Genomic DNA, 26,435 nt, shown 5'->3' on the forward strand with positions numbered 1-26,435 from the left:
TTTGTCTCTCAGTCTACAAATCCCTTCCCTCTCTCTCTCTCACTCCTGTGTCTCCTCTGTGAGATTTACTTCTCATACACTTCTTCCTCCTCTCATTTAGTATCTCTCCTTGGAGTTTATTTAATTTCTCTATCTTGCAAACCTCACTTGTTTCTTCAGTCATGCGCTCTCCTGTTAGTCACACTCACTTCACCTTCCTTTGCCCCTCCAACTCCTTTGTATCCTGTACTACACCTAGTGTGGTATTCTGTTGTGTCCCATGTATTGCCTTGCTGCAGAGAGTAACGAAATGTACTCCTGTGTTTGAAGGCAGGGCTAAAACCAAAGAAGAAACATCGGGGTGAATTTCCTTACTGCACCTTACATGAAGCAAATTCCACAGGTGGATAGTACTCTACATTTAGCTCTACCTCATGGAACGCCAACAACCTGTAAACTATGCTGTAGACTGAGGGAGAGAGTTAGAATAGTGCATGTGAGGTGGCAGCCATCCTTTGCATTAATGGAGTAGGAAACCTTTGACACAGTCTTATGCCTTGATCTCCTCTCCATAATTGCTTTTGGCATTCACCTTCCTGTCTCTATCCTCTCCACTTTCGCTTTCCAGTTTTTGCTCTCTCTTTATCTTTACCAGTTTCTGCCCTTCACCCCGTTATTTTCACCTTTTTCCGGACTCTATATTTTTGCTGCCATTTGTGCACTTTACCCCTGCTAACCAGTAGTAAAGATCTACAGTGCCAGTGCAAACATGGCTTCAGGCCTAATGGTACAGTCTAACTGAAGCAGTGTAAAAATTGTAATTCGACCTGCCAAAACAAAATCTTTTGACAGGTCAGATTCTCAATTTTAAATACATTTTAATAAGTCACACCTATGTAGGCATTTTCGTCCACAATGCAAGGTGCATGGCATTTAAAAGTCAGACATGTAGGAATTTAATAATAACATGTCCTTACAGTGACTAGCAACCAAAAGCTATTTTTCACTGTGGCAGATGTAGCTGTCCTATTTACAAAACAAGTGAACCGATCATAATCCTAGTACTGTATCTCAGAAATAGGACTAGCTTTAAAAATAATGAAACAACAATAGTTAATGGTTATTAAAAATCAAATTCAATGTTGAAGATTAATTTTTACTAATTTGCGAAATATTAAGGGAAAGTGACTCTTAGAAACTTACCTCCTATCTACCCTAAGCTTATGGAGTCCACCTGCTTTCAGCCAGTTATTAGTACTTGAATAAGTGTGAAAAAGGTGCAAATTGTCTCCCAGGAACAGGCACTAAGCTGATCTGAATGGGCAGAGAGGACTCCCAGATACCTGAGGAAATATGCAGGCCAGGAGCTGTGAGTATCTTTTTTAACATTACAATGTCAAATCCTGCCTGAATGTCAAATCCTGCATGGAGAGGTCTGCTGGGTTTACATATAACACTTTGGGGTACATTTGATAGGAAGGGAAAAAGTATGCCAAAACTATTCTTGTGCATCCACTGTATGGTTGCTGGAAACCCAAAATATTGTTTTACCAGACTTCTGTCTCAGGGTTTTTACATAAAACACTCAAATGCTTGAATTGAAGGGATACAGGATACCAAAACCATTCTTGTGTATCCACTGACTGGTTGCTGGAAAACCCTACTTTTTTCTACCAGTGTTCTGTCTCTGTTTTTTTTTGTGGGTATAGTGACAGCCTCAAACTGGATTTTAGTGTTAGATGTGTTAGGATACTAGGATTACAATAGTACACACACCACATATACCTCCAGCCATCAGAGCTCAAATTTAGTTTGGCTGAAGACAGTTGCCATCTTGAAGATGCCCAAAGTGATTAGGGTTGGGGCCAGGAACTATAAGCGCATTGGTTGGGGCATGACCAGGAGTCATTCCCATCTACTAGCTCATACCAAACATAAATGTAGCATCTCCAAGCACCCATTTCAGAACACTTCTTACACATGAGGAACATCAGAAAAATGCTCCTAGACCTAAGGAGGATCAGAAGATTATTGAACCTTCTGTCTGTGATTTGAGAAGAGCCCTGAAGGACTGGATCTGCTTGCTCTTGTGGATACCAAGGGTCCCGTTAAAGCTACAGGGACATTACAAGATACAAGAGGACTTTCCCGGCAACTACCTAGCTGGCCAGTGGCAAATGGATCTGGACTGAACCCTGCTGTTAGGCCTCTGCCTGACACGCTGTGTGCCTCTAAAAGCCTTCCCTGAGGTCCCGGGGGCTTTAGAAGTATACTCCTGTGGTGCATTGGGACCTAAAGGACTAATGTCAGAAGGTAAAAGTCTTTGATCAGGATAAGCCTTGTTGGTTTATCCGACCTACACTCCATCGTTATCAGTGATGAATTAAGCCTAGGTCGCAGTCTACCACAAGCATTGACTATCATTGGCAATTTATGCTTTTTGGAGCTAATCCTACTTAAAACTTTAAAATTCATATCTCCAGTTCCCCTTATTGGAATCTTGTCATTTTGGTGTCATTGTGTTTATTTAAAATGTACTCTATTTTTCTAATTAACCCATTTGATATGTTCGTCGGCCAACGGCTGTCGCAAACACTACCTCCGTAGTGCTGCATATGTCCGTTGGCCGACATGGCCCCGCCCACTCCGTTAAACCGCCCGCCGTTAAGGGGTTAAATTAGGATTTTTTTTGTTTTGCATTTTGACTTTATTATTGTTTTGGTACTGCGTAAATGCTTTACACATTGCCCTATGTTCAGCCAGTTGCCTCTGTACCACAGCTAATTGGGGGTTGAGCTCAGGTTCATTTAGTGACTTTAAGGGTACACAATTTCTTAAATCTGGCAACTCTTGGGTTGCATGTGATTGGTTGTACTTCCTCTGAAAAAAGAAGCTTTTGAAATGGTGTGACCTCTTCCTTTTCAATTGGGACAGTGAAATATATCATCAACATTGGACCTGTCTTTGATTACTCATAATCATTTTGTCTAGGCTCAAATGAAATACTTCAATTATATTTGCCATAGGATTTGGACCAATTGCATATTGTGGTATTTCTCTACTAAGAACAAAGTCACATTCTGGGTCTCCCATTTGTAGTGTTTAGTTTATCAGTAGTACATATTTTAGCCCAGATTAATTAAAGTTTTTGTCGAGACCCGTGTGATGCAAATCTAATTGTGCAGCACTCCACATTTGATTTAAATGTTTTTGCTTACATAAAGTTGATATCACATATCACATAAGCACTAGAATGCACTTCGACATATAGAGAAAAATTCACAGATGGCTCATGTAAAGTGTGCGGAACTGGTTGTGAAAAGTGAAAACACCTCACAAGACACCAGCTAAATCAATCAACTAAGATGAAGCAAAGTTGTGCGACCTAGCTTTCCATGGAATGTTATCACCAAATGAAATGCATTTGGTTGTATTTCAAGATGGAAAATGTATACTTTTCATATAATACCATATTTATTGAAAACCAAATGTGGGTGGTCATCTGAAGAAACCTGTACTCAAATGTAGGATCTAACTACACATCTCACGCAGGACACAAACACGGCATTATTAGGGTTTGCATACTAAACACCATCATGCAACTTGTAAATATAGTGTGTCACAGTGTCTTACCATTCGTGTAATGTGTTGCCTGACTTTTGGAAAATCTGCAGTTCTGTATCTTGAATAAGGTTACATTGGAGATGCCAACCTCATTAATCAATTACCACCGCCATTTGATTCACAACCTAAATTGTCAAACCTACTCTGTCCATTCAGTACAGATACCTTGATGTCATCCTTGCTTGTGGTTTAAACTAAAGCCCCAGCAAAATCAGATTGCCATCATATATTTATTCAACTGTACATCTAAGCTTCCTCCAAGCTTGTTTCCTAACTTCTATTTGCTGAAAGCACTGTGGTTGATTATTTGGTTGGAAAACTGTGCATAGCACCAGTTTTGGTAACTTGCATGCCAGAAGATGGCATTTAAGATGTGTATGTGATGCCACTGTAACAAGCCCAGATAGTTCATGCAGGGGAAGAAACCTATTTTACAAGTGGGTACAAATTGCAAAGAAGAAAGTAATTAATTATAGACAATCATATGAAAATAGAGCCTTCAGGATGTTTTTCTAAATATACCTTTAGAAAAAAATAACTTGTAAGCAATTAATGTAACAGTGTTGTAATTCATTATTTACAGTTAACTATTTAATTGCATTGCAGAAACAGGTCATGTGAAGAATAGTGAACTTAAAGTATGTTCATGTTTATGAATTGGTGTATGTACAACATATTTTGACATGATCTGCACACATTTCGAGTATTTCAATGTATTACTAGCACATTTGATGTAGAGAAAATCAGAGATCATTGTTAGTACAAAGATGTTATGGTAAAAATGTTCAGTTCATCTCTAGTTAAAACAGTCCATATAACCAGTAGTTCTCAATGTTTTTGTTTTTGTTGAATCTACAGATCTTCTTCATGGCAAGCATCATATATAACATGTTGTTACTACATGCCACAAACATTGAATTGATCAAAGTTCGAAAATACTTTATTCAGTACATACAAATATGACCATAAAAGCACACAAAATAGCATCAAGCCAAATATACAACAGACCAAATCGGATTATTTAGTTAAAACAAGTGCAATAAGGATAAGACACAATTCAAATCTTTTAAATAACATTATAGATCTTGATTGTGCAAAGTACAGCAATATTAAGAAAGTATAAATTCTTGCATGCGAGTGGTGGGTACTATTCCTTTATCCCTCAATGAGTTCCTAGTTTTAATTGAATATGTAAGAAAGGATGCAAGAGTAAAGCTAATTTTTATGTCTTGCCTTCCCCTCAAGAATTGGTCAGCTGTTTTATATGAACGCAGCCCTTCACGAAGGAAAAAGGGCCTTAAAATGTTTTTCTACCCTTCATGATAAAATTAGGAGAAGATAACTGCATGCAGTGTAGATTGAGCGGTTGCGTTATCAGAAGAGCAATTGTAATCCTTGGGAGCCCAGTTAGAACCCGTTGGGAATGCTACCAGTTGATGGAAGATTTATGAATGAAAACTAATTAATGAGAACCTGTGATAAGTGTTATCACCCCATCCCATATACTGCTGGAACCCAGAAGAGATTTATATAATACAACTGTCGGTTGGATCTCAGCACTGCTTTTCGTTATTGGCCCCCATTTTTCCTTGGCTAGTTGCCTGAAGGCATTTTTAGAAATTGTGTGCTATGCCCCCAGGATATAACCACAGGTTCACGTTATTCTCAGCTAAAGAGTAGAGGGCCATATGGTGTCTTGGGTCAGCAAAGCTTAATTTTCTGTCCAGATTGAATGCCAAAGCAGCAACTATCTCTCATATCGTAAAGCTGCTATGGACTGTAAGCCAATTTCGAAATAGATGATAATACTGGAGGTTGGTTTTAAGACAACTAACAACCTTCTTAAAAAAGTGTCTTCCTGAATTTGCAAGGTTGTGTTGTCCCCTAGACCCCAGATTTCCGCCCCATATGTGGCAGTGGAAATCGTCTTGGTGTTATACAATTATACAACGTTATCATGTTCTGGTATATGCTTCGACCCAAGATTAGCGGCAAATCTGAAGATAGCCTTGTTGTTCCTTGCCATATTTGTGACAGTGGATCCCTTGTGCATTTTCAAGTCCCCTTTATCTGAAAATCTAAAGCAGAGCTAATTAAAGTGCTTTGTGCTGTTTATCCTTTCTCCTCTTAAAAAGAATGGGTGGGACTCCCCATTTTACTAGTACATGACATAGTAAATGTCTTGCCATTATTGATTTTCAAGAAAATGCCACCCCTGAAGTCACTAAAAGAGTTCATGAGCACTCTAAGGCTGGCTTGCGTTAATGCTAGAATGACAGTGTCATCCGAGTATAGCAGAATTGGTACTTATCTAACTCCTACACTAGGGAAATCAGTACCAAGTGATTAAAGCAGTTCATCAATACCATTGATATACATTGAGAAGAGAAACGGGGCTTGATCGCACCCTTGTCGGACTCCCCTTTGAATATGAATAGGATTGATGACTTCCCCATGAGTTCCAAAGCATACCTTAGCAGTAGGATTACTGTACATGTGAGCAAGTAGTGCAAATATGTCTTTAGGGGCCCCCAATTCAGACATACAGCTCCAAAACTTGCCATGGTCCACCAGACAGAAAGCACTACTTAAATGTATGAAACACATGTATAGATTACTGTACCTGAAATTAAGGTATTTACCAATTAACAGATTTAAGTTAGGCATTGTTCGGCCATTTCAAGACTCCTTATTGTGCACTTGAGAGTATGCTATTGGCCTCAGCCAATTCCTCAATTCTCTCTAATAATACCCTTCCTAGTAATTTTACTGAGTAATCCAAGAATTAAATTTGTCTGTAGCATTTGGATCCTGTTTGCAGCCTTTTTTAAAAATAGAAATAATAATTGACTCAGACCAGGAAGGTGGTATATGTCTCTTCCCAGTCCATTACACACCTCTGGTAACAGGGGCACCCATAGCTCGGGGAGTTGATTATAAGCACCAATTGGTACCCCATTGGTTCCAGAAGCCTTCCCCTGCATGAATTTAACTTACACTTTCTGATTTTCCTCCATACTCTGTGGGTATTTGGTGATAGTCTACTGCTATTGGATCAGATGTGGATGCAAAAATGGAGGGAAAGTGACCTGCCCATGCACCTGCCCCTATGGAATTTTCAGGGTTCGGGACATATTTATTATTGAGGAATGGGGTGTTAACTGTTCTCAAAAATAGATTTTTAACCCTGGTGTGGGCTGCCTGTGTCATATTAGTCCAGGCTATACACTTTATCCCTATCTATTTCTGCTTTACTGAATCATTATGTGCGATGGCTTCCATCTTATTTTAGCTGGGATGGGGAGCTCTTAACTGATCAATTGCTCTTAAATGTGAATAATTGTGGCATACACCATCACTAATATACTACTTGAGGCAGTAATTTTATTTACAACCAGTAATGTCAAAGGAAATGTGAATATTCTTAAGAATACTAGATTGGACCTTGACTTTGGAGTGTTGAAATTCTAGGGTGAGTATTTGATAACGTTTTACATAAAATTATCCTTTGGAAGACTGATTGTGCCATACAATCATACACGTCATGCTTTTCATATTAAAAGCATAACAACATTCACTCTTTTGTCAGGTGAATCTTTTATATAGCTTGTGTGTGTGCAGTGGGTCTACCCGTGGAATCCTACGGCTCATCCAATAATGGTACTTTATGATCAATAATTAAGAATATGTGCATCATAAAAATGAAAACCTGAAAACCTCAAAACCCTATTTTGATTCCTACCAGCACATACATGTTGCTCCTCCAACCCTGGCACTAATTGAGTTCTGCAAACCAAAAATGTATAATCGAAATATATTTTCTAAATATTTTCCCATCAAAAATGCAATAAAAACTCACCCACATCCAAACAGCTATTCTGGCAGCTTTATTTAAGTTACTTGCAGTTTTAGGATTATGAAGGGTTTCTAGGTCGCTATCAGCCTTGCCTTTACCAGTTTCCATTTATAGTATTATTTTCTTGTGCTGTTTTATCTCAGCAATTAACCAATAGGGACAGCCTTTTAAATCATGCGTATTAAAACATGTACTGTCGAAATTACATTTCCATACTAATGCAGTAAGCAGAAGCCGAGGAAATTAAAATTGTTCGCATTCTATTTTGATTATTAGCCTGTTCTCTTGAATTATTTAGTTCCAGGGTGCTGCAGTTATGGCTTGTGTTGTGTAGTGTTCGAAGTTCACTGTAACCAAAGACAAATGACTTAGTCCTTGGTTCAAAGAAATAATAGGTTACCAGTATAATTAATTCTGTTTAATTACTGTGGAATGAAACAATTCAACAACATCCAATCAATCGCGAGACTGACAGATCAGAAGGTCAGCAATTGCCAAGTCAATTGTTTTGAAACTGAAATTTATGTCAGCCTCTCTTTTATGGGCTGCTGAAAGAAATTGGATAAAAGTGGCCAGGAAAACTTTAATTAACGGTGTGGTGTAATCTTCTTGTCCCGCTAAATCATACACACTTTGGGTACTGTCTTGAAAAGAGCAGACATGCCTCACTTGAGCGGACATGCCTCACTTGCACTTTTCTAACGGAGCACTTGGATGACGGAAAGGATTGCAAATAATGGCAGTTCTGAGAGATTTAAACGCAGAGACTTGACGGTTCAAAAAATTAACTTGTAGCATTAATTTTCCTTGGCTTTGCACTGCTCTCTTTCTGTACTTCAAGCGAGGCTTATCCCATGAGATATCAAATCTATTGCACAGATTTATATGAGCAACAAAGTCAAACGTTAGAGTGCCCTTAAAGTCGTCGGTACCCACATTCTAAGATTCAGAAATGTGTATCCAGTTTGAATGTAATTAACATGGTGGAAAGTCCACTCACAATGACAATTTTTCCCCATACCATTTTTTTTGTTTGACTTTGAGTGGTCACTTATAAGCCCAACAGCTACTTGGTGAGAACTTTCCCCGCAGTTACTTGGTGGCGGATAGCTAAGAGATAATAGTAGAAATTGAATACACACTGTATGAGAGAACAGATAGGTTTAATCATCTTGAAACCCATATAAGTTTCTTGCCTATGAATATTGAATAGCAAGGCATTCCAGGTTCTGGCTTTGGTCACTGCCAGAGAGCGCCCTCCCTGCCTTGCATTCCTTTATCTTGTGGTGACCATAAGAAATCTGTGTTTGGATCTCAGTTCTCTCCTGGACACGTACTAGGCATGAAGAGATTTCAAATATATATTGCGATTAGGATTGTAAAGGGTTTTGGGTCCTAAACAAAGATCACCAAAAAGGTAAGCTTTTTAAATAGGAAGCTAGTGCACTTTCTGTAACTCACCTGAGCTAGGAAGCGATCTCCTTAGACCCAGTGTGATACTGGCAGTTGAATTTTGTAGCAACTGAAGCTTATGGATAAGATATTTAGGTGCCCCACTAAAAGTGAGTTGTAATATTCCAATCTAGCAATGATCAACGCCGGTACTATATTTTTTCTTGCGGACAAAGGAATAAAAGGTGGAATCTTCTTAACTACATGTAGTCATTTAAAACCTGTTTTACAAATGGTTATTACATGGTCCTATAAATTGAGATCTTTATCAATATAGATGCCCTGATTCTGTGCGTACACAATCTCAACTGGAGCCCCAGGGGAATTACAGGGAAAGACCGTCCCCCACTCACATCATTTTCAACAATACTGGCCTTCCCTTCCAACTTCTGTGGTCGTTGACCCAAAATTAATTTCTGTTATTTTTATGAATATGCTACAAGTGTTCATCAACCTTTTAGCTTTATGTGCTGTTCGCAGTCACTGATTTTGGTACTAAAAACCGCTGCATGTATGTGTTAGTGTGTGACGCCCTCATTTAATCATGTTCCCTCTATCTACCCTTCTATCTGAAAAAAGGGGGGAGGGGGGTTGACAGTGCCTCACGGGAGCAACACCCAGGGGAGGATCTGACAGGCTGGTACTCGCCTGAATCCTCACTTATCATCATCAGCTACTATCAACCATGAAAGTAAAGGGGAATAAAACTTGTGCAGTGAAAACTAGAACTGGAATTCTTGGGTTCTATTACACCTATAGAGGGTCACTTAATAGTAACTGCACTTTTTGTTTTGTATGTAACTAATAGGTTTTCTTCTTTTTGCCTTCCTAGTACGATTTTGTTAAAGTGCTTGTAGGTATGCAAAATAATATTTATTTTTTTAATATATTTTTTAAAGATTTATGGTGTTTCTCAAGCAAGTACCTGTTTATTTTCTAACCGGTTTACCTTTTTTTATTTAATCTTTTTAACTTGTGCAGTAGTCTAGTGCAATATTTGCGCTACATCGTACATTTTTAAAACATTATTTAAACAGGTAAAAATTAGAAAATACACTGCAGTAAACTATATTAGTAAAGTGTAGGGTATTATAGTTGTAAAAAATTGTAAACATATTTTTTTGTTTCCTCCCCCCCCATACTCAAGTACTCCAAATGCAGTACCGTGGTACTTCGAAAGGGAAGAAATATAAAACGTACTACTTACCTATATTTTACGCCTCAATCCAGAACGTAGCCAAATTGTACTAAAAAACAAAATGGCTGCCTTTAACGGTTGTAAAGATAATCATTAGCCTATGATATAATGCCTTGTCATTTGCAAGTACTGCGGTAATAATTTCACAAAATAACAGCGAAACTGCTACAACAACAGATATCACTAAGATTTATGCCCTTGTAACTTGAAAGATACATAACTTACTTACTGCTAACCCAAAAAGGAGCATCTGCACACCATAATGTATAATCCTGCCAAATTTCATTCAAATTCAAATCACTTTTTGGCCGCTAAATCCAATACAAATATCCATGGAAAATGCATTGGGGACAAAATGCGTTGTGGGACACCCCTTATCTTTGCACGCCTTTGACCAATCACCGCAAAACTTTTCATCATTCGTTACTTTAGAAGGAAGAATAGGTCTAGAAAGTTTGGTGGAGATTTGTGAAATGGGTACAGAGAAATTAGCGGCAAATTCTGAGGAATTACTATCTCCAGTAACCAGAGTAGCTACAGCAAAACAAGTTATCTTGAATGCATGCTTTCCAATATGTATTATTTTATTTACTTTTGTTATTTATTTGTACCTAAAATATTTACATTTTTTCAAACTTGTATTCAAGTTTTGTTTAGTGCATTGTTGTATATGAGTAATATGTTTAAAGTTTTTTTCTCTTGAATTACTATGCAAAAATGTTTGTGCCAATAGCATGCTTTATCATTCTTCCATTTGTTGACATTTGTGTTGCTCTGAAGCAAGACTTTTCATGGAAAATAGAGCTAATATATATGGTGTGCTCTCTGATTGCATCATCATCTGAATATTCTTCAGTACGCACAAATTCAAAACTTAACAATAGTATAGCAAATGGTAAAATTACGTTATTGTTGCATGTTTTAAAGACAGGTGAAAATGAGAATGACCTAGATAAAGACAATATTGATATATATATATATATATATATATATATATTCACTGAAAAAACCATAGGTTATAGACCATATATAGTTAGGAATTAGCATTTACAAAACCTTGAAAATTCACTGAAAAAACCATAGGTTATAGACCATATATAGTTAGGAATTAGCATTTAAAAAACCTTATTTTACTCACACAAAACCATTGAAATTCCATATATAGTTAGTTGCACTAACTATATATCGCGCACCTGCAATCCACTGCTGATGATGTCACATATTACATCATTCATGACATGGTCAGTGACATCACTGATGACATCACTGATGACATCTCAAATGACATCACTGATGACATCACTGATGACATCTCATTTGACATCAATGACCACATCACTGATGATATCATTCATGTGACAATACAATGCATCTCCTCACATTTTAATATAACCTCTGTTTCACCCAGTGTTAAATACAGAATATAATTTTTGAAACCATTGACACACCAATACTAGTTACTACATACGCACTCACTGATTCCTACGTCTACACACACCTTCACTCATTCACCCATACTATCATTCATACATACAATCACTCATCTTTACAACACTATCATATGCACTCATACACCTATACAGACACTCACAGTCTGCCACTCATCCATGGAGTTACTCACACACCTAGTCAGTCCTGTAAAGAATCAATGACACTTCCATGTTCTTGTCTATACAGTTAAACATAGAGCACCTTACATTTTCAAACATATACTAACACATACTTACCTTGTTATACAATCATTGATACAAGTACACATTGATCTGCACAGAGTCACACACCTCCCAGCCAGCCACACACACACTCAGTCTCCCATACAAATACTTGGACAATCAATCAGTAACCCATATAGTTAATCATATAGCTACTGATCAAAACATGCAGCAGTTTACAGAACAACAGACATAATGATGCACAAATTAAGACACTTTAGTCACTAACCCATGCACTCAGTGAGACACATTTAATCACTCACTCATGCATTCAGTCATGCACCTACTAAATCCTTTGTCCAGACACTTATACTTCCACTCATTCTTCAATATGTAAGACACATTTTAACTTTACAGAAACATACAGTCACTGGATGTTGTCATCAGTGATGTCATCAGTGATGTCATTTGAGATGTCATCAGTGATGTCATCAGTGATGTCACTGACCATGTCATGAATGATGTAATATGTGACATCATCAGCAGTGGATTGCAGGTGCGCGATATATAGTTAGTGCAACTAACTATATATGGAATTTCAATGGTTTTGTGTGAGTAAAATAAGGTTTTTTAAATGCTAATTCCTAACTATATATGGTCTATAACCTATGGTTTTTTCAGTGAATTTTCAAGGTTTTGTAAATGCTAATTCCTAACTATATATGGTCTATAACCTATGGTTTTTTCAGTGAATTTCAATGGTTTTTTAATAGCAAATATCATAAGCTGTCGAATGTCAAGTACGTGGTAAGTGAAAACATTTTCGTGTTTATGCACACTGATCTGCTTTGAATGGTGCCCCCCCCCTCATTTCTATTAGGAGTACTCTCTCTTTGCAGATAGTGAAAGGTAGTTAACGCAGGTCTTTGCCCCCATTGTAATCCGTCGTGCCTGCTTCTCTCTCCATTTGATTCATTGTTATCCAAGTATTTACTGTTTTAGAATTAGTTCTCTTTGGTTCATTCTCTATTTACAAACAAACACAGAGTCGCAATACTCTGTTTAGTCTTTGCAGATAACGAAAAATCGTGTAAAAAAAAAGAAAAGGAATCGAGCAAAATCAGTAGGCCACTAATGGGATCTCTTTTTGACCTCGCTAAAATAGAAACATTAGGAACAACCCCTCATGACAAATACAAAACTAGTGAGATGAACTGAACTCCACACAATGATGGCTGCAAAACAGCTCTGCTCCGCCACCCACCCCGCCCAAAATAACGATAAAGAACGGCTGCCATGATTGGTTGCGGAATGACCACGACGGAGCTACGAAATGGTGCTGCTCTCATGCTAACCCCAGCTTCAGTCTGAAACATCCAGAAACACTGTAGACTACCAATTCGATCAGTTCCGGTAGCGCCCCAATGTAACCCGGTAGAGAAGAACTAGCCCTCCCCTCTTTGACTGATGGTTCTTGTTGCCTGTCCCTTCTGTTGTCATTTAACAGAACTATTTAGCCTGCTGAAAGGGGTTGTGTTCCGACCGCTGGTTGGTGGAGACATTTTGACTATATTCTGTACCTGCGTTGTCGCGTAATGCGTCATATGACGCGCCGCGTTAGCGCATCCGGAAGTCATCCGGGGCGCGCAGCGCGTAACGTAAGCATAACAAGTCATGTGACTTGTTAATAAAACTTTTCATTGGTTCATTTTACTTTTCTTATTGTAATGATGAAAGGCTTGGTCATATGACCTAAAAATTACGCTTTTCATTACTTCCTAACATTATTTTTTCTTAAATATATGTTATAATGTTCCAGGCTAATGTACTTTCCCGGAAATTTTACAACTGTCCTGCAAGTAAAATATATTCTTTTTTCGAGAAAAAGAGCGTTTCTTCGTCCCATGACGGAGCCGTTGAGCAAAAGAGGGTCGACCTGCTGTCTTAGTCGCCGATACGCCTGAATATGAGATTCTTATCGATCACTTTATGTTGCAGGAATAGAAAACACAACAGCCCTTGACCATTTATCTTTACTGCGTTCCTTCGTATTATACCTTTTACCCTTCATGTAATTGGTCTGCTTTATTTCACTTGCCTTTTAATGATTCTAAAACAGTGACTATTATTAAAAACTTTACCAATGTATATACTACTACCATGTTTTCTTTTAAAAACCTTTATTGTGAAAATTTCATTATACAAATACGAGCCTATAACCACGTGGGCCGGCCACGGAGCAAACTGTAATCGTATATGATAAATAGACATTTACACTGTAGAGGAACGTAACGGGCGGGCCATTAGGTTGCAAGAACTAAGGTGTCTAACAGTTACGGAATCGGTGGACGTACATTTTATAATTAAAATACGACAGGGCCAGTTACAATAAAATTATCTAGATATACATTTGCGGGCAAGTACCATGGGTGACGTTAATTCGAACTTTCAACAGTACAGTAATCAATAACACATCAGAACTTAATATCAATAGGGATGTCGAAATATTCAATCAATTCTCGTCCCCGCCCGCCATGTGCTTCAAAACTGCATACGTATCTCGTGATTTCAAGGTTCTGCAACCAGTACACAACAAGGAGTTACGAGTCCCATTTATTCTGGCGCCATTTTGGGCGAGGACGGGCAGGTCCAGGATATAGTCAAAATGTCTCTACCAACCATCGACTATGATGATGTTCATATGCTGTATTTATTAGAGTAACACTCAGATGTCCACATGAAATAAATTTGCCACAATCTAAACATGTCATTTTAATCTTTCCAAAGTTCTTCTAAATATTTGGGACCGTTTCCCTTGCCTCTGAAGCTCTCAGTGCCACTTCTTTGATGAATGTACTAGCAGGTCAGGGGTTCTCCTCCAAATCTCTCTTTTATGCAGCACTATAATTAATTGGTGCCACCTCTCCATATGACGATGCATGGTATAGTTACCACAACTATATTTTTTTTCGGTTCCTCTAGAGAGTTCATCGTGGCAGATGAAGCGTGTAACGTACCGGGCATTTACCTTTTTTTGCATGTACAGGAAAGGAAAAAAAAATCGAGCGTCCGAGTTCTAAGGTGTCCCAGGGCCATTTTAGTGGACCAGGCCCAAATCCAAAGAACAGGCCGCCATTTTGAGAGTCCTGTTGCAGCCGCCTGTCGCTGTAGCATCAAGAGCAGCCGAAACTCAGCTGAATGGCAACTGAAACGGTAAAGGGGCGCCCCACTACAGCAGACGAGCCAGGCCCAAATCCAAAGAACTGCTATCTCACAGGCTAATGGGGCGACCCACGCCGAGTTTCAGCATTGTAGGATGACCACACAAGTACAGCAACTTGCTAGACATCACCTCGGTGCCATCCGGATCTCGGCGCCCCACTGCAGATGAAGTGCCTCTCAACTATGAAACCACCACGGTGACATCCGGATCTTGGCGCGTTGTGCTGCCTTCGGCCTATTCGCACATCGGTCCGCTACTGACGCCATCTCACAGGCTAATGGGGCGACCCACGCCGAGTTTCAGCATTGTAGGATGACCACACCAGTACAGCAACTTGCTAGACATCACCTCGGTGCCATCCGGATCTCGGCGCCCCACTGCAGATGAAGTGCCTCTCAACTATGAAACCACCACGGTGACATCCGGATCTTGGCGCGTTGTGCTGCCTTCGGCCTATTCGCACATCGGTCCGCTACTGACGCCATCTCACAGGCTAATGGGGCGACCCACGCCGAGTTTCAGCATTGTAGGATGACCACACCAGTACAGCAACTTGCTAGACATCACCTCGGTGCCATCCGGATCTCGGCGCCCCACTGCAGATGAAGTGCCTCTCAACTATGAAACCACCACGGTGACATCCGGATCTTGGCGCGTTGTGCTGCCTTCGGCCTATTCGCACATCGGTCCGCTACTGACGCCATCTCACAGGCTAATGGGGTGACCCACGCCGAGTTTCAGCATTGTAGGATGACCACACCAACTTGCTAGACATCACCTCAGTGCCATCCGAATCTTGGCATCTCAACGCCTAGTGGTATCTTCCATACAAAAAATATTGTTACGCTGCCTTTGGCCCCATTCGCACATCAGTCCGCAACTTAGACATCACCTCGGTGCCATCCGGATCTTGGCATCTCAGCGCCTTGTGGTGTCAGTCAGAAAATATTGTTGTGCTGCCTTCGGCCTATTCGCACATCGGTCCGCTACTGACGCCATCTCACAGGCCAACGGGGCGCCCCACGCCGACTTTCAGCATTGTAGGATGGCCACACCAGTACCACAACTTGCAAGACACCACCTCGGTGCCATCCGGATCTTGGCATCTCAGCGCCTTGTGGTCTCTTCTACACCGGAAATATAGTAGAAAATATTGTTGCGCTGCCTTTGGCCCCATTCACACATCAGTCCGCTACTGACACCATCTCACAGGCCAACGGGGCGCCCCACGCCGACTTTCAACATTGTAGGATGGCCACAGAAGTGCGACAACTTACTAGACACCACCTCGGTGCCATCCGGATCTTGGCGCGTTGTGCTGCCTTCGGCCTATTCGCACATCGGTCCGCTACTGACGCAAACTCACAGGCCAACGGGGCGCCCCACGCCGACTTTCAGCATTGTAGGATGGCCACACCAGTGCGGCAACTTCCTACACACCACCTCGGTGCCATCCGGATCTTGGCGCGTAGTGAAGCTGCAGCAGCTGCAAATAAGCTTCAGACAGTGTTACAACCGCTGCTCAGAACTCTCAACTATGACACCACCTCGGTGCCATCCGGATCTTGGCGCGTTGTATTGCCTTCGGCCTATTCGCACATCGGTCCGCTACTGACGCCGCCTCACGTGCCAACGTATTTTCTCCGCATTTTATACCCTATGCCGCATAACAGGTCATGTGACTTGTTTATAAAACTTTTCATTGGTTCATTTTACTTTTGGTTTCCTAATGATGGAAGGCTTGATCATATGACCTAAAAACAACACTTTTCATTGGATGAAAACTTTTTTTTTCCCCCAAACGATGAAAGCCCCACCTTGTTTCTGGATGTTTCAGACTGAAGCTGGCGTCACCATGAGAGCACCACCATCTCGTAGCTCCGTCGTGGTCATTCCGCGAGCAATCATGGCAGCCGCTCCCCACCAGAAGCCTGCAGGAGTCGGGGCCCCCAAAACTTTTGATGAATTCTCAAGGCGGAGGGGACGCTTTCGAGAATGGGGTCCAAGACCTAGCAGACAAGCGTCCGATTTCCAAGGTGTCCCAGGGCCATTTCAGTGGACCAGGCCCAAAAAGGAAACAGCCTGCCGCCATTTTGAGAGTCCTGTGACAGCCGCCTATCGCTGCACCGCAAGAGTGGGCGCAACTCAGCTGAATGGCGGATTTTGACACAGTGGACCAAAAGCGGACGGAATGGCAACTGAAACGGTAAAGGGGCGCCCCACTACAACAGACGAGACTCCACCTGGAGAGGCCCGTTCACGCCGCCTCCCCCGGGGCGCTCCACGCCGTTATTCGGAGCAGCATTGTAGGATACCAAAACCAGTGCGGCAACTTACTGGACATCACCTTGGTGCCATCGTTCTGCTGCCTTGGAACTATTCGCACAACAGTTTGCTACTGATGACCCACCCCCCGCGACGCCCCACGCCGTTATTTGCTGGGTGGCAACTTACTAGACATCACTTTTGTGTCATCTAGATTTCGGCGCGTTCTGCTGCCTTGGAACTATTCGCACAACAGTTTGCTACTGATCACCCACCCCCCGCGACGCCCCACGCCGGAAATCTGGACGTTGTGCTGCGTTGGGACTATTCGCACAGCCGACCGCTACTTCGTTGTTTTTCTCTAAAAATGTTTATATGTTATTACTATTTTTGTTTTCTTGTATATATTTATAAATTATTAAAGTTTTATAATCTTACTACTTTGTCGGAGTGCTATATATTTTTAATGTGACACATAATTGTAAAAACTTTGATGTACAAAGAGTCATCCCTGGAATCTTCCGCTTCACGCTCGGTCCCCTCCCCAATCACAATACAGAATGGTTTTCAGATAATAGCAACGCTTCTGCTGTGACGGATCTCATCGAGTGTGGGCCTTGATCTACTATAACTCCTTTGAAGACGGGTGATTCTTTACAGCTGTGGCCATAAACTACATCTGCAGGGCTAGCTGATAGCCTAGGACCGGCCTGGACAATCGGACACAGAGGAAAAGGAGTGTCAGAGGGTGCGGTAGTGAATAGGGCGAAAGGGAGGTGTCGGGCGGGCACAGGGTGTGATTCTCAGGGAAGAACAGCGCAGATGGGGGGAGGTTTATTACCCATGCATAAAACAGAGAGCGGGGGTGACCACTGCCTGGGGGAGATGCTTGCGAGGGTGGGGAGCCATGCTAAGGATCGACAGCGTTCACAGAGTGGATCTGGTCAAGGCATCTAAAATGGCTGCCGTGCACGACAAAAGTGTGGCATTTGAAAAAAGACAAGATGGCGCACACAATGTTTTTCAACAATTCCTGATTTCCTTCGAATCGAACGTTAACAGACGTTGGGGCATATTACCAAAGTTAAGCGATATTTATCCCTAACGATGCATTGCAAAGATTTTTTTACCGTCAGAAATTATCGCAGATAAACCTTGCTATTATCAAGGTTTATCGCAAATACGATAAAAAACGAGCGCAATGCATTAATGTCGCTGAAAACTCCGCGATATTCATGCATTACCGAGCTAATGCTCTTAGCCATGTTATCCACCTCCCATTGGATAACATGGCTAAGAACTGCTCAGGGCAGCTGTTACTTTTTGGAGATATTCGCGCTTATCTCGAATATTTCCAAAAGTTGATAATAGGAGATAGCGATGTTAGCGACTGTTTCCAGTCGCTAACATCTTGGCATGCCCACTTTGCATGTCATTAGTGATAAATATCACTCACATGCAAAGTGGGACCCAAGATGGTCGCTATCTCCTACTAGCCGTCGCTAACTGGTGTTAGCAACAGCTAGGTAATACACATATAATTTTATCTCCGCGAAGCGGAGCGCTGTTACAGATATATATCTTGTTTTTGAACGTTAATTTCTCAAAATGCACTGAAGCACATATATTGAGACATAGCAAAGGCACATCGGGCTACCAGTCCCTAATATTTTACCAAGTTTCGTGCAAATCCATTCAGCCGTTCGATTATTATTATTATTATTTTTTTTTGCCCCGCGGGGCCCTTTTAAAACCTCCACATCAAACCTAGGGGGTCAGCGAGGATCTACTATGCCCCCTTATGGTCATCAGCCGTTCGATTATTATTATTATTTTTTTTTTTGCCCCGCGGGGCCCTTTTAAAACCTCCACATCAAACCTAGGGGGTCAGCGAGGATCTACTATGCCCCCTTATGGTCATTTGCCCCTTCGCTTTGGCCTCCTCTTGTCTCTCGATCCTACCGAGAGACAAGATGGCGGCCGCTACGTACTGTTTGGAATGTTTACAGACACCGGAGAGCCAATCAGCTTCGCTTCGCAAAGCTCCGTAACGCGAAAAGTACGCGAAGCGGTGCGCTGTTACAGATATATATCTTTTTTTGAACGTTAATTTCTCAAAATCCACTGAAGCACATATATTGAGACCTAGCAAAGGCACATCGGGCTACCAGTCCCTACAATTTTGCCAAGTTTCGTGCAAATCCATTCAGCCGTTCGATTATTATTATTATTATTTTTTTTTGCCCCGCGGGGCCCTTTTAAAACCTCCACATCAAACCTAGGGGGTCAGCGAGGATCTACTATGCCCCCTTATAGTTATTTCCCCCTTTGTTTTGACCTCCTCTTGTCTCTCGATCCTACCGAGAGACAAGATGGCGGCCGCTACGGACTGTTTGGAATGTTGACAGACGCCGGAGAACCAATCAGCTTCGCTTCACAAAGCTCCGTTGCGCGAAAAGTCCGCGAACCAGAGCGCTAACCGGTCCGCTGTTACAGATATATATCTTTTTTTAAACGTTAATTTCTCAAAATCCACTGGAGCACATATATTGAGACCTACAAAAGGCACATCGGGCTACCAGTCCCTACAATTTTGCCAAGTTTCGTGCAAATCCATTCAGCCGTTCGGGCTAAAAGTGAGGCCAACCGCCCTATGGAAAACTCAATGTTAAAAACACGTTTTGGGACCCCCCTTTTTTCTCGGCCCCCACTGGACGAACCCCCCCCAAATTTTCAAGGGCTGCTCAGAAACAAAATGTGCCATTTTCCTGAAAATTTCAGCCGATTCCGTCCACAAACGCCAAAGTTATTAGACATAGAATTTTCAAAAAACCCATAGAGAAAAAATCCTAACTATATATACCTACTGGCGACCGCCAGTAGGTAATATATATATATATATATATATATATATATATATATATATATAAATATATATATATATATATATATACATACATATATATATATATATATATATATATATTTATATATATATATATATGTGTGTGTGTGTATAAATGTCAGTATCACACATTCTAATATATTTGTGTTAAAACAATATTTAAGAGATGAGTGTGTTCATCCCAATCAATCAATCAATCAATCAATCAGCGTGACTACTCGCCCGTGAGGGTCTCAAGGCTCAGAAAAGGGGGCTGCTGGTCCCTCTGGGTGTGGACGATCATTTGAAGAGCTAGGTCTTGAGGTCCTTCCTGAATTGGGTCATTATTGTTGGGGGCCGCTGGAAAGCCCCAATGCCCATGTGGTCCCTGCTGGCTCCCCACCTCAATCGTGAGCTGGCATTTCTCCAGCACACAGAAAGAAGCAAAAACAATACTGCTCCATGCATGTGGAAACAATTTTCATACAAATGTTATCATTTGTTTCCCTGCCTACTTGACAGTGAGCAGGGAAACAGACGAAAAGTCAACTACCAGGAGGTGGGAGCATTTCTAATGCCCCCACCCACTGACAGTGGGCTTACTGTTTGCTCTCACCTGGCGAAAACTTTAAATTGCGCCCACCAAGCAAAAGCAAACAGAGGTGTCCTAAAACTGCTATGTTCTGAGGGTGGGCACCTCAGGACATAGCAGGAACCAGTCCTGGGGGTGGCAGTCCCCTGGGCCTTTAAAAGGTGTCGGAGGGGGGCCGGGCGGCCAGCTGTTGCTGGGGGCAAAAGTGGCCAGGACAGGGAGCATTGCCCCCTCCCCTTTCGATAAATCAGCCTGTCACTGGCGAGGTGGTGGTCCCCAGGGCCATAATGAGCCTAGGAGGGTGTTTCGCACAACCACCATTCCATTATAAACATTGATCTTGCCCCAGGGAGGTGGTGGTTCCCAGGGCCATTAACAGCCTGGTAGGGGGTCCGCATATGCCCTCCTCCCCAAGGTACTAATTTCATTTTGCCCTCTTGGGACCTGAACTAAAAACAAGTGCAGGAGACCACACTTGTTTTTTTTCAGTTTTACTGTGAATTTGTGAATCAACCACAATTTCATGGCAAATTTGAAAAAAAATGTTTTGACTCTCATCAAGCCTAGCGAGTCAGGGTATTCCTAGCATGTCCCCTTCTCTTTTTTAAAAACTTTTTGGGGGACTCAGCTGAGTCCGAGTCCCGAAATGTCTACAAACACTTCCTGGTTGAAGTGTTTGTTGCAGCCCATCAGATCACAGCATGAACTCTGTTGAATCTGCTGAGGATCCACGTCCCTAGATATACAAATTTGTTTTCTCTTTAATAACTGGAAAACTATAGAGGGGATTTACACCAAATAACAAATAACAAAAATAGATCTTTCTGGACCAAGATCCATCTTTCTGCCAAATTTGCTGTAATTCCATTCAGCGGTTCAGGCTGTAGTTGTGTCTAAAATCTCTGTGGGAAATACCATTGGAAATCCCTCCCTTTTTCTAACCCCTTACTTGGCAGATCACCCTGAAACTTTCCATGCACAACTAGACACATGAGGGCACTTGCTTTGGAAAATTTAGTGAAGATTCTTCAAACTGTGCCAAAGTTATAGGCAAACAAAAACTATTCTCCCATTGAAACTAGGTCCTAGCTATAACTACCTAGTGACGATCGCCAGTAGGTAATATATATACATATATATATATATTTTTTTGTTTTCCCAAAGTACCCTGCGCACGGGAAGTCACTCAACATTGCTTCACCCGAAGGTTAGTGTTGCACAGCCTGCCCTCTGCTTTCACCTTATTTGCTTATACCGACGCGTTTCAGGATATCACAATCCCTTCTTCATGGGCAGCAAGACATGCCACAGATGCTCGCATTGTTGATTCAGTCGTAATTTATTCATTTGGTATGACCGCCTCCAGTAGGCATGTACAACACTGCTTCATGGGACATTGAGTCCATGCGAGTAATGTATTGCCTTTTGTAAGGTCCGAAGCATGTTTTGCATTTAAAAATCCTTGTTGACCTTAGTAGATGGTGTTGGCACTGGTGCGGGCTCATTAAGCATTGAAGCGCTGTACTGTTCAATTCTTGGAAGTCCAAAAACTGCAGTCTCACAAGCTGGTTTCTAATTCTCCCACAGCTTGCAATGGTGCTCTTCCCCACGGCTAAGGCTGCTGTGCATAATTTTGTTTCCCAAAGTGGCCTGGGCACGGGAAGTCACTCGACATTGCTTAGCCCGAAGGTTAGTGTTGCGCAGCCTGCCCTCTGCTTTCACCTTATTTGCTTTTGCTGACGGGTTTCAAGATATCACAATCCCTTCTTCATGGGCAGCAAGACATGCCACAGATGCTCGCATTGTTGATTCAGTCATAATTTATTCATTGGTATGACCGTCTCCAGTAGGCGTGTACAACATTGCTTTATGGGACATTGAGTCCATGCGAGTAATGTATTGCCTTTTGTAAGGTCCGAAGCGTGTTTTGCATTTATTATTAATATATATACTGGCAACGCAGATAATGGTGAATAAAGTTAAATCAAATACAATTTGATTTAACTTTATTCGACGGACATAAAATTGATTGATGAGGAAATGAAAACGCTGTCACTTGGATTGTCTTTCAGCCCTCAGGTGAATTTTGACTATGCGAACACAAGGATTGCCTTGTACAAGTTTGTGCATAAACTAAAGCTGCGCAAATACCACACAATGCGAGGGGCTAATACAGAAAAACAAGTGGATGTACAATTATCAACCACAGATGACTCTAATGAATTATTAACACAAGATGTAATTTTACTCAGGGATCTGGAGGAATTACATGCTGAAAGTAACATGACTACACATTCACCCTATAATGATGAACCAGAAACAAGAACAACCGTGCATACCCCATTTAAGCTCAAATCGACATTCTGCCCAATTTTGCTGAGAGACAATTTGGACCTATTTAATGAAAAGGTCACAATGGAATTAAAATCTCTTTATTATAAAACAACCCGCTCAGCAAGGAAATTCAACAAACAAAATAATGAATATCACAGACTGGTGGAAAAGCTTCAAGCACAAAAAAAGGTCATCATTCGCCAGTCTGATAAAGGGGGCAATATCGTGCTGTTGCCATATGAAATGTACATGGAGGAAGCGCTTAATCAGCTAAATGATAGGGAATGCTATAAAGGAAGCAATATGCAGTCAGTGACTACAGCACGCAATGAATTCTACAAGAAACTGGTGGCATGGAAATCAGCAGGTTTACTGAAGAATGCTGAATGGGAAACTGTGGAGGGGCCTTGGTGAAACAATCCTGCTCTGCTTCCAATCCCCTTACTCTCCCTCGTAGACAGTCGCAATATAGAATGCACAAAGAAAGCCTAGAGAAATTAACTAGGACAGAACGGGAAAGACAAGGCCCTCATACACAGGGATTATATCTAAATGCCAGATCAATTCCCAAGCATACATCCGAGATATGGGACCTATTAGAGGATACCAAACCTGATATCTGTTTTTTTACCGAAACATGGTTGACTAACGATGTCACTCCGGTTTTGGCAGTGGCATTCCCGGATGATTATGTACTTACCACGCTGGATAGGCCTTCCAAACGAGGTTTGGCCATTGCCACACGTTTTCCCTATCACATCAAGGTGCTGGACAGGGTCTCTGCACCCAACCTGGAGCTCCTAATATTTAGACCAGGCTATGGAGTGGACAGGAGCACTAGTATATCGTCCACCTGGAGGTAGCAAAAAAGAATTCTGTTCCTCATTATTAGACAGACTGGCCCCTCATGTCCTTAACTCCAATAGATTCTTATTGATTGGAGATTTTAACCATCATTTATGGCTCACCTTGAATCCAGATTCTGCCAGCTTAGTGGCAGCAATGGAATCTCTTGAGCTACCACTTATAGTCTCCAGCCCCACTCATAACGCAGGCCATACATTAGATGCAATATTCTCCAACATAGCGGAAATAACAGTTGATCCCCCGGAAATACTGAGCTGGACTGATCATTTGACACTCCGCTTTGCGGTACTGCCTGTAGTTTTACCAGCACGGCCACAAGACAGGAAGGACTGCCGCAGACCATAGGCAAGAGTAACAGCCTCCGCCTTTGGCCAGGTTTACAGAGCCCTGTCTTTTAATCTAGATGAAGATCCCAACTCTGCCTGGGCCAGAACAGAGGGAGCGATCCAGGTAGCCTTGGATGTCATAGCTCCCCCTAAAAGGGTGACTATTCAAGAAAGGACAGCTCCTGCCCCCTGGTACTCCGATACCCTCAAAAAGGATAAGGCCACATGCAGGGTTCTTTAGAGAAAGTGGAGGAAGTCAAAGTCAGAATCAGACGAACAGATCTATCGAAGGGCGCATAAAGCCTACCTCAACAGCTGTAACACAGCAAGAAGGAGACTCCTGAGGGTACGCATCAGAGAGGCTAAGAACTCCTCCAAGGAATTATTTAAGATCGTGAAGGAATTCACAAACCCTAAGGTTAATAATGCGTTACCACCCCCCACCCAGGAACTATGTGAAAATCTAGCCAAATTCTTCACCCAGAAGATTGATGTGATCTACCAATCTTTTGACTCAGGGGGTGAAGATCGGGTGGAAGGACACCGCCCTAGAGACCCGCCTTATGAAAGGGCTCCCTCTCCTGGGTTGGACTCCTTCGGGCATGTAACAGTTGAGCAAGTGGCCCCCCTACTAAGCCGTGTAAAATCTGGCTCCCCAGGAGACCCTGCACCTCCGTCGGCCATGTCAATACTCAGTCCACTCCTAGCAGATGGGCTTTCAAAGGTATATAATATATCATTGGACACGGCCACATTTCCAAACAAGTGGAAGAATGCAGAGGTTAAACCACTCTTAAAAAAACCGCTAGCGGATGTGACTGAGCTGCAGAACTACAGACCAATTTCACTCCTTCCCTGCTGTTCTAAAGTTCTGGAGACATTGGTAAATCAGCAGCTATTCCGCTATCTGGAACAGCACAACCTTCTGGATCCTTCCCAGTCCGGTTTCCGTGCATCTCACAGCACGGAGGCGGCACTGTTGGAAGTAACAGATACCATAAGGTTGACACTGGATAGAGGAACCCCAGTGATCCTAGTCCTCCTTGATCTGTCAGCTGCATTTGATACCATCACGCATAAGATACTGCTTGACAGACTGGGGGAGATTGGGGTCAAAGGTAGGGCCCTCAAGTAGATCCAAAGTTATCTGTCAGAGCGCACCCAGAATATTCAGTTGGACTCCTTCACCTCACAGACCATAGTGGTGGACAGGGGAGGTCCTCAAGGATCAGTCTTGAGTCCCACCTTGTTCAACGTATATGTGACACCCTTGGCGGATATCATCAGAAGCCATGGGTTCGACACGCAGCAAATTGTCCCCATTGAGGAAGACATTATGTCAACTCGATTAGAATTTCAAAGCTGCATGTCAAGCATTGCGAATTGGATGAGGAAGAACTTTCTACAACTGAACTCCTCAAAAACAGAAATGCTGCTGTTTGGGAAGGCCGAAGCAATTTGTTCTCCTGAGTGGTGGCCTGCCAAGCTGGGGGAAGCACATGCGCCCAAAAGGTGGGCTAAGAACCTAGGCATCAGGATTGATGATAAATTACCTGCTTTGGTACACTGAAGATGCTTAGGAAGATCTTTTCCTGGATCCCCCTTTCAGCAAGGAAAACCCTCATCCAGTCGCTCCTGGTGAGCAGACTGAATTATGGGAACTCATTGCTGGTAGGAGTAAGGGAAGACCTTGTATCGAGGCTACAGGTGATACAGAATACAGCAGCCCGCCTGGCCCTTAACAAACCGCCGCGGACCCCCTCTGCGCCTCTATTAAACCAGCTCCATTGGCTTCCAGTTAGGAAACAAGCTATCTTCAAGATGCTCTGCGTGGTTTTCAGAACACTCCAAGGGAAAGGCCCCGCCTATCTCAGAAACAAACTCATGTGGTATCAACGACCCCGACAATTAAGATCAAGCAATGGCAACCTGCTGTGTACTCAGAGAATACACAAGGCAAGGATGGGTGGGAGAGCTTTCTCCTTACTGGCCGCTAGTAATTGGAATAACCTGCCACAGAACATTAGGGCCTGTGGCGAGCTATCTAGCTTCAAGAAACTCCTAAAGACATGGCTATTTTAGATATGTGCCCTCACGAATACCTGTTGTCTCAAAGCGCCGAGAGATCCCCCTGGGGATGATTCGCCTGCGCTCTATAAATGAATAAAATAAATAAACATAAA

The sequence above is a fragment of the Lissotriton helveticus genome, chromosome 6 (genome assembly GCF_964261635.1).
Source record: "Lissotriton helveticus chromosome 6, aLisHel1.1, whole genome shotgun sequence".
NCBI classification, from domain to species: domain Eukaryota; kingdom Metazoa; phylum Chordata; class Amphibia; order Caudata; family Salamandridae; genus Lissotriton; species Lissotriton helveticus.